Source organism: Mastomys coucha, unplaced genomic scaffold (genome assembly GCF_008632895.1).
Source record: "Mastomys coucha isolate ucsf_1 unplaced genomic scaffold, UCSF_Mcou_1 pScaffold18, whole genome shotgun sequence".
Taxonomy (NCBI): Eukaryota; Metazoa; Chordata; class Mammalia; order Rodentia; family Muridae; genus Mastomys; species Mastomys coucha.
This window is the reverse complement of record NW_022196900.1, coordinates 61,282,866-61,296,467: the sequence shown is the minus strand read 5'-3', so window position 1 is coordinate 61,296,467 and position 13,602 is coordinate 61,282,866. Positions and strand designations below refer to the sequence as shown.

The following is a 13,602-nucleotide window of genomic DNA, read 5'->3' as shown; positions in this document are numbered from 1 at the left end:
AGATTATTTACTTTCAAAGAGCTCATTAACTCTGTAAGAAATGGCAAAAATCATCCTCACTTCTGTTAGCTCATCAAAAAGTAAACCAGAAAAACAAAAAGAAATTTTTATTTAATATTCAATATTATAAAGAAGATTTGATGTTTATTCATCCATTTGACATCTATCAAGTATGTAACATATTGAATATCTCTATAGACTGTGAATAGTCCTAATTGCTTAGAATACAGTGTTGGCTTGCATGAGCTCTCAGCTGCCAATGACTTGTTTCTGCCTAATCAAAAACTGAATCTACCAAGTGGATTTTCCTCAAGATCTGGATTCTCCAGCTTTTCAGTAGAGTGGCCATAGTAGCTTAAAGTACAAACTTTCAAGAGCCAAAAATCCAGGTTCAACTTCACTAAGTATGGCAAATGTACTGCATCTTTCAGGTCACATGGTCTTGGTTTTCTACAGCTAGGAAATGACCTATAACAAGAAGCAATACACTGACTTCCAGCGGCAGGAAAGATTTGGGCTTCACTAATCCATGGACACTAACACTACCTACATCATACTGAATGTTGCTCTGTAAGTTAGGAGTTCAGTAATAGGGTCTTGGCAAGTGAGGTCATATATCAAGATAACTTAGTAAACTTAGACTGGGAAAAGGCTGTGCCTTCAAGCATGTCAAACTTTAGGGATCATGAGAGAAGGACAGCCAGCAATGGAGACTGAAAGGCAACAGAACAAGGATATAAATGACAGTCCTAAAGCAAATGAGTCATACCTTTAAAGAAGAAAAATTGGGGCTGGAGAAATGGCTTAGTGGTTAAGAGCACTTTCTGCTCTTCCAGAGGTCTTGAGTTCAATTCCCAGCAACCACATGGTGGCTTACAACCATCTGTAATGGGATCTGATGCCCTCTTCTGATGTGTTTGAAGATAGCTACAGTGTACTCACATATGTAAAATAAAAACATTTTTTGAAAACCTTAAAAAAATAAAAAATAAAGAAAAATTTCCAAAAGTGATAAATACTAAGTTTGTTCCAATAATAAGAACTCACATACTTCTTATTACCAATGATACTCATAAGAGTCAGGTGAAAGGGGAGAAGAGTTTGAATAAAGTAGATTTTTTTAAAAAATTTATTTTATTTTTAATTATGTGTACATTGGGGGAGGAGTTGTTATGTGCACATGAATACAATACCTGCAGAAATCAGAGGCTCCAGATCCCCCAGGGACAGGAGTTACAGGCAGCTGTGAGGCACCTGACATGGGTACTGAGAACCAAATTCCAGTTCTCTATAAGAGTAGTATTCACTTTTAATTGCTGACCCAGCTGTTCAGCCCTAAAGTAAGTTTTAAAAGAAGGGAGGGGGCTGATGATATATGTTAATCAGTAAAAACAAAGAAGAACCTAGCAGCCTAACTCTGGGAATCCTGAAATAGACAGATCTCTGGGGCTTCCTGGTCTGCCAGCTCGCCTGTTTTGGGAACTGCAGACCAGTAAGAGACCCTATCTCAAATACATGCACACACGCATGCATTTGCACACACACAACAGGAGGAACAGACAAGAAATGGATATTATGTTAGGCAGGTCTTCTAAACATGCTCTATAATTTGAAACAGAATGAAGATGAAGCTGAGGGGAAATTTTTGTTATAAAAAGGAAATGTTAGAGTGTTTTAACAGTGCATGGAAAGAACACAGTAGTCTTGGGGAAATAATGTAGGATCAGTATAATGAAAGAGAAAAGAGAGCTGGAGTCTGTATTCATTCCATTTCTGTTGCTCTGATAAGATACCAACTTTATCTGTCTGTCTGTCTGTCTGTCTGTCTGTCTGCCTGCCTGCCTGCCTGCCTGCCTGTTTGTTTCTGAGATTGTAGAGTTAATGAATTAGTGACTGTAGAGGGCACTGAAGTGAATGGTCATGGATACAGTTTAAGGACAGTCAGCATCTATTATGGTGCATCTATCTTCAGCCAGATTCAGCTCTCAGGTGATGTCCCAGAGGAAACAATGTTGTATTAAATCAGTCCTGTTCTGTTTGAGCAATAGAAAGTTGAAAGATAAGTAAGCCTGGGATCCAAAGAAGGGGATCCGACCTGACAAAGGGAAGATGACTGACGAGAAGGATATAAGGAGTTGCACGGCACAAAGGCAGCTCAAACGGCAAACAGAATTCTGGAGAGGAAATACATAACTTGCTAAAATAACACAAAAAAAAAAGATTAGGCAAATATAGATTAGCAAAGCAACTGGAGGCAACTGAGATAGTCTAATGTTTTCATAAACTCATTTGGGCAAATCCTATTGCAGAATTGTTAGGAGTTTTAAAAATAATTCCCCTATTGAAATACAACACAAAAATCATTGTTCTCCTTTACAAAATGTAAAATTTGGTGAGAGTTTTAGTATATTCCCAAGGTTCTGTGCCAGTTGTCAGCACATAATTCCAAACCCTTTATATTCCTCCAAAAGGAGATTCATACTAATTAGTGGAGCCTGCCATCCCTTCACCTGATGCAAGGAAGAATTATTTTATTATATGTCTCTGGATTTGAAATTCTGGACATACCTTATAAATGAAACCATACAATGCACAACTTGGTACCTGGATCCTTTAACTTGCTGTGTTTGGGGAATTAATTTATCCACAGCATTTATTAGAACTATCTTTCTTATGCCTGAATAATACTCCACTTTATGAGAGTGCCATGTTTTATGCAAACATGCACAAAATATTGTGACTGCAATTTTCCCTCCCCCACTCCTCCCAGTCCCCACTACCTTCCTCTTCCCCCAGGGTATTGTGTTATCATCCTTGTTTTGTTATAATAATAATAAAAAAAGCCACTTTGTACATTCTGTATATGCATGGTTTCAATTTGCTTGAGTGTAAATTTTGCAACTGGACTTCTGGGTTATATGTTAAGTCCACATTTAATCATTACGCTATTTTCCAGAGCAGATGACTCATCTTGCCTTTCTACCAGCAGTCTGTAAGAATTCATATCGCAGAGCAAACAAGGGAGTTCAGCAGGTTAAAGGTAGTGGCTGTTGAGTCTGAAAAACTAAGCCCCAGGACTTGCATAGTAAAAGGTAAGGATTGACTCTCACAAATCGTCCTCTGACCTGACACACACACACACACGTGCACACACACAACACACACACACACACATGCACACATATATGCACATACAAATGCACACAGCAAATAAACATTGTTTTTTTAATTGTATAGTATTTTACTTATTTATTTTTGTTTCTCTTTCATACACTACATCCTGACTTTATCTCCCCTCCCTCCACTCCTCTAAGCCCCCACTACCTCCACTTTCCCCAAGATTCCACTCCTCCTCTATTTCCATTTTTTTTTTTCTAAAAAAAGCAGACCTCTCAGAGATCTCAACCCAACATGGCATAACACATTACAATAAGCCTAGGCACAAACCCTCATCAAGGGTAGATGAGGCAACCCAGTAGGAAGAGAAGGGACCCAAGAGCAAGCAAGAGTTGGGCCCTTTTAAAAAGAGATCTATTGCAGCTTTTAAAGAAACTACTTTCTCTTCACCCTCATACTTGTCACCATTTTTTTATTGTCTTCTTATTATGCTTAAAGTGATATCACCTTAAAGCTTTAACTTCTATTTCCTGATGACAGGTTAAAATTTTTTACTTGTGTTTATTGACAATTTCATAATCTACTTTGGGAGAAACATCTGTTTGGATCATCTGTCCATTTTTTATTGAACTCATTTTTTATTATTGAGTTACAAGAGTCTTTTTAATATAGTCCATGTATTCCTTTATATATATATATATACTTTGAAAATATTTCTCCACTTTTGCAGATTGTCTTTTCACTTTATGACTTCCTTTGAAGCATAAGAGTTCTTAATGCCTCTCTACAGATTCGCAGTTGTTCCTTATCACACTGTTATTCGATGGTACACACCGTAAGCAGCAGGGGGAAGGAAGCAAGCCATGCTGTCCCACGCTCCCAGCCCAGTCTTCTTCATCTATTTTCAGACACAGACACCACTTATTTTGTTCTTATTCATTTCCCCCCTGCTACTGTCATCCCTATTCCAACTATCCACCTCTTGCTGGCTCTCTACCTGACAAAACAGTCCCCTCTTCCATTTTCATATCATTTATATTTTATTACTCTCCTTTTCTACCCAACATCCTTTAAGATCTCCTCTCTCATAGTCTTGATAATGGCTCCATAGACTCATAAATGTAAATGTTTGCTCCCTAGTTGGGGGGACTGTTTGAGGAAGGATTAGGAAGTGTGGTCTTGTTGGAGGAGATCTATCCATCACGGGGGATGAGCATTCATGAGCTTTCAAAAGCCCATGCTGTTCCCAGTCTCATACTCTCTGCCTCCAACTTTGGGATGAGATGTAAGTTCCAGCACCATGCCCGACTTCTTTCTGACTTGCTTCCCACAATGATGGTCCTCACTCTCTTAAATTAAGTGCCTTGGTCATGGTGTCTTTTTATAGCTGCCCCCCCCCCCGCAAAAAAAATGCAAACCAAAAAAGAGAAAAAGAAAGAAAGAACAAAAACCAAACAAAATTAACAACAAAAAAAACCCCACAAACAAAAAAGCCTATGACAATGATCTACCTACACACACATTTAAGTATAGTCCGTACTTCAGAGAAGATAAGGCTGAATAAAATTCCATTGTGTATATGCACTACATTTTCTTCATCTACTCATTTGCTGGTGGTAATCTTGGGTAGTCGGTGTTATAGTTATTATGAATTATTTGTCAACAGTCAAAGGTATGTGACTATCCCATGCTATGTTGACTCGGAGGCCTTGTGTATATATCCAGGATTGGTATAGCTGGGTCACATGGTTGTTATATTTTCAGCTTTTTTAGGAGCCTCAATAGAAATCTATATCGTGCTTTACCAGTTAAAATCACACCAGTGGAGAATAAATCCTACATCCTCTGCTACCCCACATCCTTCCCACAGTTGTGGTCATCCCTGTTCTTGGTGATAGTCAATTAGACTAAGGTGAGATGGAATCTTCAGGAAACTTAACCTCTCATCTTCTGTTGTCAAGGCATGAGGAATACCTTTTCTAATATTTGACTACTTGGTTTTTGAGACTTTTCTATTTAGTTCATTAGTCTATTTATTGATTGTATGGTTGGAGGAGGCATTAGTGTTTAACTTTTGCAGTTCCTTATACAGTTTGTTATATTAACCCTCTGTCTGATGTGAGCAAGTCCCCTGCCCCATCCCATTCTTAAACTGCTTCTTCCCTCACATTTTCTTTGCTGTTTAGATGCTTCTCTTATATCATGCTATCTCCTCTGTCAATTTTCTGAGTTGTTTCCCATGCTAGAATCTTTTGTAGATAGTTCATTTTTATTTTGAAGTATTTTCTCTATTTTCTTCCTAGCAGTTTTAAAGCTTCAGGTCTTATATTCAGTTTGTAAATACATTATGTGGATGGAGGGGTGTGTGTGTGTGTGTGTGTGTGTGTGTGTGTGTGTGTGTGTAAAGGCTTCAGGTGTTATTCCTCAAGCACTATCCATATTTTTATTTCTGAAAAGGCCTCTTACAGGCCTGGAGCTCACCAAGGAGATGGGGCTGATGAACCAGCAAGGCCTAGTATTTGTTGCCTCTACTCTCCAGTGAGATCAAGGTCACACACCACCATGCTTGGCTTTTTTTTATGTGGGTTCTGGGGATTCAACTCAGGTCCTCCAGTCCATAAGTTAAGCAATTTACTAAACTATTTTCTAAGCCTGCCTCAACCTGTTGTTTTGAGCTGATTTTTCTACAGGGTGAGGGATATGGATCAGTTTCATTCATCTGCAGGTAGATAATCCAGTTTTCCCAGCAGCTCCTGCTAACTTCAGCTCCTTTTAGTTTAGTCTTTTGATTTTATTCCAAAGTTGTTGGATATTAGACCAGACTTATTTTTTTTCCATATGGATGCTTGGTTTTTTTTTTTTTTTTATTCCCTTGATAAATCTTCCATCTCTTGATACTTTTTCTTCTGTTTATTCAAGTCTGTTGGTAATGTTTTGCACTACTGGGTTTTTTTTTCTGTTTTTTGTTTGTTTGTTTGTTTGTTTTTTAATTTGGCTCACCAAGTTTTTCACTTCCAATATACTTCTATCTGTTTTTGTAAAATAATTTTACAAAATTTTTAAACTTTTTAAAATTATAATTACCTCATTTCCCCTTCCTTGTCCTCCCTTCAACTCTTTCCATGTATATCTGCCTGTCAAATCCATGCCTGCTTTTTTATAGATATTGTTACATATATAAATCTATACATACATGTTCCTAAATACATAAATAAAATATTTCTTTCATGTTGATGGTTTTTCATTTCTATTGCTGCTTTTTATTATCCATTTTTATTGCTGCTTTTCTAACTTTATTTTCTTAGAGCCTGTCTATTTTAAACTTACTTGTATCTTCCTTGGGGTAACTGATCATTTTACAGGTTAACATTTGACATCATCTGGTATTTTAGCTATTTCAGTGTCTTTGACTTTAGTAACTGCAGGGAACAGTCTGCTGGAGGAGCTGCACCACCTTGCTCTTCTCATTTCATGTGTTTCTCTGAGTGGATGGGCGTATTTGGGTGTTTGGGTATTTCTTCATGTTTTAGCTGAGGAGCTTCTCCTTAAGCAGCCGTATCAGAAAGGCTCAGTCTCCAGTACCACTGGTTAAGGAGAGAAAGCCAAGTGTTACAACAGCAATGTCCTTCAAAGTACAGATGATCTCAACTGCATGTAAGATAGATTCCTGCCCACCGCCAATGACTGTAAGCCAAAAAAAAAAAAAGGAAAAGTATGTGGAATGAGCTATTAAGTTCAAATTTACTTAATAGAGTAAGTGAATAAAAGTGAAAATAATAAAGTAAGGAAATAAAAGAAAAAGGCTTCAAAGGGAGAAAATGGAGGAGAAGAAATGCCAAACACACACACACACACAAAACAAGAACCAACATTATTCCCAATAATGAAAAATTTTGAAAATAAAATTAGATCACTGTAAGAACAGGATTGAAAAATGAGTTTTTAGAGGAACAAAACAAAACAACTTCTTCCCCAAACACATCCCAATTCAATAAAAACAAAACTAATATAGTACTAAAAGTATAATGAAGAAAAAAGTTTGGGAAAAAACAAAGAAGGTGGGGGAAAAAAAGGTAAAAATGAGATTTCCAGCAATCTTAAAATGTATAAAAATTAAATGAATGTTTGAAAGGAAACATAAATTTCAATTCTAATAAAAGTATTATAGTGAGTATACTGAAGTGGGGAGTTTTAGCACAAGTGCCACAATAATAAAAAGGGAAACAGCTTCTTTCTGGGTCAGCAAGAACAGGAGACTCCTGGTTATGCACGTGAACAGACAGGGCAGCTGAATTTGTAGGCTCTTGTCTTTTCTATGGCTTATGCTGATTTTGAACCTATGTGCAGGACAAGCATCCAGTGTCTTCCAGAGCAGTCTTCACTTTAGGAATGTCCTTCTTCGTGTACCAAGGACCTCTGGTGGCCACATTTATCTTGGCAATTCTAGGCTTGACAAGATTGTCTTATCCTCCCAGGATGGTTCAGCCTATACCCCCTGGGGACGCAGCAATTCCAGTAGGGTAACAGGGTAGGGGGGTTGGGAAGGGCATGTATGGGAAATGTTCGAAGCAATCACAACACTGAGATCTACACAAATGGAGGTCTTATCTTAATATTTTCAAGGCCCCTCATGTTAATTTTCTGCTGGAGAGATGGAGCCGTGGGTCTCAAATTGAGCCTAGGGAGTCAATGTTTGGGAAATCTACAGCAATGAGCAAGAAGAAAGAGGAGGAGGAGGAGGAGGAGGAGGAGGAGGAAGAAGAGGAAGAAGAAGAAGAAGAAGAAGAAGAAGAAGAAGAAGAAGAAGAAGAAGAAGAAGAAGAAGAAGAAGAAGAAGAAGAAGAAGAGAAGAGAAGAAAGAGAAAGAGAGAAAAAAGAAAGAAGAAAGAAGTGGTAGTTCATGTATTCACTGACCACACACCCAGGACTACCAAATTCCAGGACCATTCTGACTAAAGTATTACTTACAGAGACCAAGAGTTCCTGGCCCCTATGCAATTTACCTAACCTGAGCTGAGCCAGTGCTCTCTGCCTTTTGGAACCTGTCAGCACCTGATCCCCCACCCCCACACCACCCCCCAACACAACTGGTTCCAAGGGCAGCATTCAGCTCTGGGCTTCTGACAGGTTACATTCAGGCTCCAGGTTCTGTGCTTGTTGCCTTTTTTAGGCCCTTCCAAGTATCTCAAATTCAAATAGCAGGTTCTCTGTTGAAATGATGTACTGACTTGTCTTAGGTCAGAGAAGAATCCTTTCCACTGCTGCTTACCCATCTGCTGGAGAGAGAGCCATCCAAACCCACAGCTGTTAGGGGAGTCTGTGAGAGCTATGGCTTTCCTGAAGGTATGATTGCCAGTCTCTTCACACATGACTGACTTGAATATTTCTGCTGTCTCTCACCCTTTCAGGAACCGCTCAGATAAAGCTGTGCTGAGCTCATCTTACACTTCTCTGGGTCGCCCTAATTCTCTGCAAGTCTCAGCAGCCCTGTCGCTCAGTTCTTTTGTAAATTTCTCAAGATCCACTTCTTCTCTCTTAGGAACAGAGTCTGTTTCCTTTTTCATTCTGCATTTTCTCCTTCACTAATTCACACCGACGCAGCTTCTACCACCCATGTGACCCAGAAGTACAGAAGACGTGTGACTGATGACTGTCCAATTTCGTTTTTTCATTTATCTTTGTGTTATCTCACACCCAATCTAAGAAACTAATCATTAGTCTACATCACAAAGTTGCTCCTCAACTTTCTTCTAACAGCTTTATAAGTTTAGCTAGACTTACATTTATTTGCGGGTAAGATACATTTTGAGTTAATAAAGCCAGCTTTATTGTCTGTGTGAATACACAGTTGTGCAATCATCGTTTGTTAAAAGAACTATTCTTTCCTCGCTACATTTTTTTATTACCACCCTTGTTAATAGCAATTTAACTATAAATGTAAGAAATTGTTACTGAGATTCAAAATCTATTCCACAGATCCATATTTATACCATTATACCAATATCATGCTGGTCATCATTGGACTTTGTATTAAGGCTTAGAATTGTGAAATGTGTGGCCTTGTTCTTTTTATATAGTTTTTTATTAGATATTTTCTTTATTTACATTTCAAATTTTATCCCCTTTCCTTATTTCCCTTCTGAAAACCTCCCTACCTCATCCCTCCTCCCCCTGCTCACCAACCCACGCACTCCTGCTTTCTGGTTCTGGCATTCCCCTACACTGGGGCATTAACCCTTCACAAGACAAAGTGCCTCTCCTCTCATTGATGTCCCACAAGGCCATCCTTTGCTTCATGTGCAGCTGGAGCCATGGGTCCCTCCATGTGTACTCTTTGGTTGGTGGTTTAGTCCCTGGGAGCTCTAGGGTTACTGGTTAGTTCATATTGTTGTTCCTCCTTTGGGGCTGCAAACCCCTTCAGCTCCTTGGCTTTTTTCTCTAGCTCCTCCATTGGAGACCCTGTGCTCAGTCCAATGGATGGCTGTGGGCATCCACTTCTGTATTCCCTGTGCTCAGTCCAATGGATGGCTGTGGGCATCCATTTCTGTATCCACTTCTGTCAGGCACTGGCAGAGCATCTCAGGCGACAGCTGAATGGTGTGGCCTTGTTCTTTTAAAAAAGATCTTTTCTGTATCTCTTGCATTTTCATTAATTTTCAAATCAACTTAACAGCTTCTAAACAACAACAATAAAAAAATAGCTAGAATTTCGACACCTAGAATATTGGAGTGAATTAATTAGTTTGAGGAGTACTGACATCTTTAATAAAACTGTTTTCTGAAAGATAAATGAAAGGTGTCTTTCCATTTATGTGAGTCTTTTTTGATTGGGTTCCAGAGGGCATCATAGCTTTTATTTTTAATAATGTTTGCATATACTGCTTGATAATTTAATTCAACATATTTTGATCAAATTCATCTCCTTCTTCTAACTCCCCCTATACATCCCTGTACACCAAACTTCATTCTCTCTCTCCCTCCTTGACTGATTACCTCTTAGCAGTGGCCTGCCATGGAGTGTGAAGAAAACTGACTTCCACTCTCTAGGCAGTAATCAAATGTCAATAGCTATTTAGCGGGGAGTGGGGGAATAGGGGTGGGTAAGAACTTCCTGTGTACGTCCTCTCCTCCATTCTGGTACGTTTGTCTGTCTTGAGATGCTGCTGCAGGTCTTGTGTGTGACCCAGTATCTGAGTTCATGTGTGCCTCTGCCCTCTGGCCTCTGGGGAATACTGTTTTCTTGAAGTCATCCACCACCTCCATGATCTTACAGCCTTTCTTGCCCCTCTTCTACATAGATCACTGAGTCTTAGTGAGGATTTGATAGAAACATCCCATTTAGGGCTCAACATTCCAAAGTCTCTTCTGCATGTTTGCTGGTTGTGGCATTTCATGTTGAATATCATCTACTGCAGGAAGCAGCTTCTGTGATGAGAGTCAGCAACACCTTGACCTACACTGTTTCAGTTCCTTTTCTACATAGGAAAAACTATGACCAACTTATTAAGAAGAAGAAAGTTATAGTTCCAGAAGTTTAGAATCCATGATGACAAAGCAGAGGTGGCAAGCAACGGGCACAGCAGCTGGCATCCCCCATCATCTCCCATCTCAAAGCAAAAACACAAAACAAGAGGGCTAACTCAAAATGGCATGAATCTTTGGAAACCTCAAAGTCCCCCAACCCCAGTGACATACTTCACCCAGCAAACCCACATCTTTCAAGCCAATCCAAATCACAACCAACTGAGGTCTACTACATATACAAAGGCTTAAGACTTGTAAGGGACATCTCATTCAAACCACCACACGTGGGCACGGCAATATGACATCACGAATCATTTTATTGCTATGTCCATTTAACCGAATAATAGTATTACATTTCACCTAAGGCCCATAATGTATTTATGAAGGGAAAAAAATCTCTTAGGTGCTGTATGAATGCAACACCTGTCAATTAAAGCTGATTGGCCTGTAAGTGAGGCAGGAAATAGAAAGTGGGACATCAAATAAGCAGAAAAGGATTTGGGAATAGAGCCAAGCATGGAAAGATTGGGCCCCAGACATGAGGAAGATGGTTGAATGCAAAAAAACAGGTAAACAGCCATTTAGAACAGCAGAACTTAGAATACAATAACAGAATTTTTAAATTATAAACCAGCATGAGGAAACATGCCTAGCTATATGGCCTATATATTTGTAAATATATTTGAGTCTCAGAGTCATCAATTTTTTTCAAAGAAGGGTACTCCCACAATTGGGATGAGCTGCCCTGTATCACTCCCTACTCAGGTGATTCTATTGTGTGGCAAGTTGACATTTAAACAATCACAATATTCACAGGCTTGAAGTATTCTCCCTTGTAATGAAGACACTCACGGTTATCAATTTCTCTTGAGGTTCTGCCCTAGCTATACCTCAAAAGAATTTAGGTGCATTCAACTTCCATATCTCACTTGACTTTCTAACTGAATGTTGTGAGTTTATTCTGGAGGCAGCCAACTATAGATTATGTTAATTTCTTTATATTATAGCTATAGATATCAGCAGCAAATATGCTTATGTGATCTAAATTCTCTTAGATTTCTAAGGAGTGTTTTGTGCCCTAACCATCTGTTTGGACACTAGTTCAAATGTACTTGTGAAAACCATGTCCCCTGTAGGAATATGTTCTATAGGCGTGTGTTAGAGCCAGTTGGATTTTAGTCTGTGTTGGCTAGTATTGTGTTAATCCTCTGTCTGACTTCAAAAAAACAACTGAACATTAGTACAAGTACCCAAATTGCCTAGTGATTTTGAAAATTGTGTTTAAATTAGCTCACTATAAAACATGATTGGTGTTGTAAAAATGTTTGTTGGAATTATAATTTAATTGAGATGAACACAAATTGTGTTCTTCATAATCTTAAACCGTAGGTGGGAGGAATGTCAGTTTATTTGGCCAGGAAATCAATTTAACAAGTTTAACTACTCATCTCATGAGAAAATATGCATGGATATTTTTGTACTATTACTTCACATTCCATAATGAACAATTGAAAAGAAGGACAAATATCTATTATTGATGTTTAATAAAGAAAAGTATTAAACTAGTCCATTTGTCCAACTACTGATTATTATAATCATGGAAGTTTAGATTATTATAAATAAAACAGACACACACACACACAAGCTGATACAAGAAATCTTCTTCTTAAAAATATAACATGCTGGACCCGGGCGAGATTCGCCATTTTCGCTCAGGTGAGTTTCTGAGACTGGAGCAGCCAGCCAGGAGGCACAGGCCCCACAACTCCCAGGGGAGCCGCAGGGCAGTAGGGACACGATCCTCTCAGCTTCCGAATGACAGAGGAGGATCAGCGTCCTTCTCTGCCCCTTCCCTGCAAGTGGAGGGCCTACCTCCAGAGTGCCTTAAGCCAGAGACTCAGGCAAGAGCCGCCATTTTCTCTCTGGTGAGTTTCTAAGACTGGAGCAGCCAGCTTGGAGGAACAGGCCCCACGAGTCGCAGGGGACTTGCAGGGCGGCAGGGACAGGACAAGCTCTAGCCAGAGACACTAAGAACATCTAACACCAAAAAGCAAAAGATGGCGAAAGGCAAACACAAAAATCCTACCAACAGAAACCAAGACTACTTGGCTTCATCAGAACCTAGTACTCCCACTGCAGCAAGTCCTGGATATTCCAAAACACCAGAAAAGCAAGAATTGGATCTTAAATCATATCTCACAATGCTGATAGAGGAACTTAAGAAGGACATGAATAACTCCCTTAAAGAAATACAGGAGAATACAGGTAAAGAGGTACAAGCCCTTAAAGAGGAAAAAAAAATCCCATAAAGAATTACAGGAGATCATAAGTAAACAAGTAGAAGCACTTGAAGAACAAACTCAAAAATCCCTTAAGGAATTGCAGGAAAACACAAACAAACAGGTGAAGGAATTGAGTAAAACCATCCAGGACCTAAAAATGGAAGTCAAAACAATAAAGAAATCACAAAAAGAGACACCTCTGGAATTAGAAATCTTAGGTAAGAAGTCAGGAAACATAGATGCAAGCATCACTAACAGAATACAAGAGATAGAAGAGAGAATCTCAGGGGCAGAAGATAACATAGACAATATTGGGGGAACAGTCAAAGAAAATGCAAAAAGACCCTAACCCAAAACATCCAGGAAATCCAGGACACACTGAGAAGACCAAATCTAAGGATAACAGGTATAGAAGAGAGTGAAGACCTCCAACTTAAAGGGTCAGTAAATATCTTCAACAAAATTATAGAAGAAAACTTCCCTAACCTAAAGAAAGAGATGCCCATGATCATACAAGAACCCTATAGAAACCCAAATCGACTGGACCAGAAAAGAAATTCTTCCTGCCATATAATAGTCAAAACACCAAATGCACAAAACAAAGAAAGAAAACTAAAAGCAATAAGGGAAAAGGGTCAAGTAACATATAAAGGCAGGCCTATCAGAATTACACCAGACT

At 39.0% G+C, this 13,602-nt stretch overlaps 1 pseudogene; it reads left to right on the top strand.

Annotated features, from left to right (window-relative positions):
• The first annotated feature begins 12,320 nt into the window (after nt 1–12,320).
• LOC116095738 overlaps nt 12,321–13,602 on the top strand; it is a 12,029-nt pseudogene continuing 10,747 nt past the window's right edge.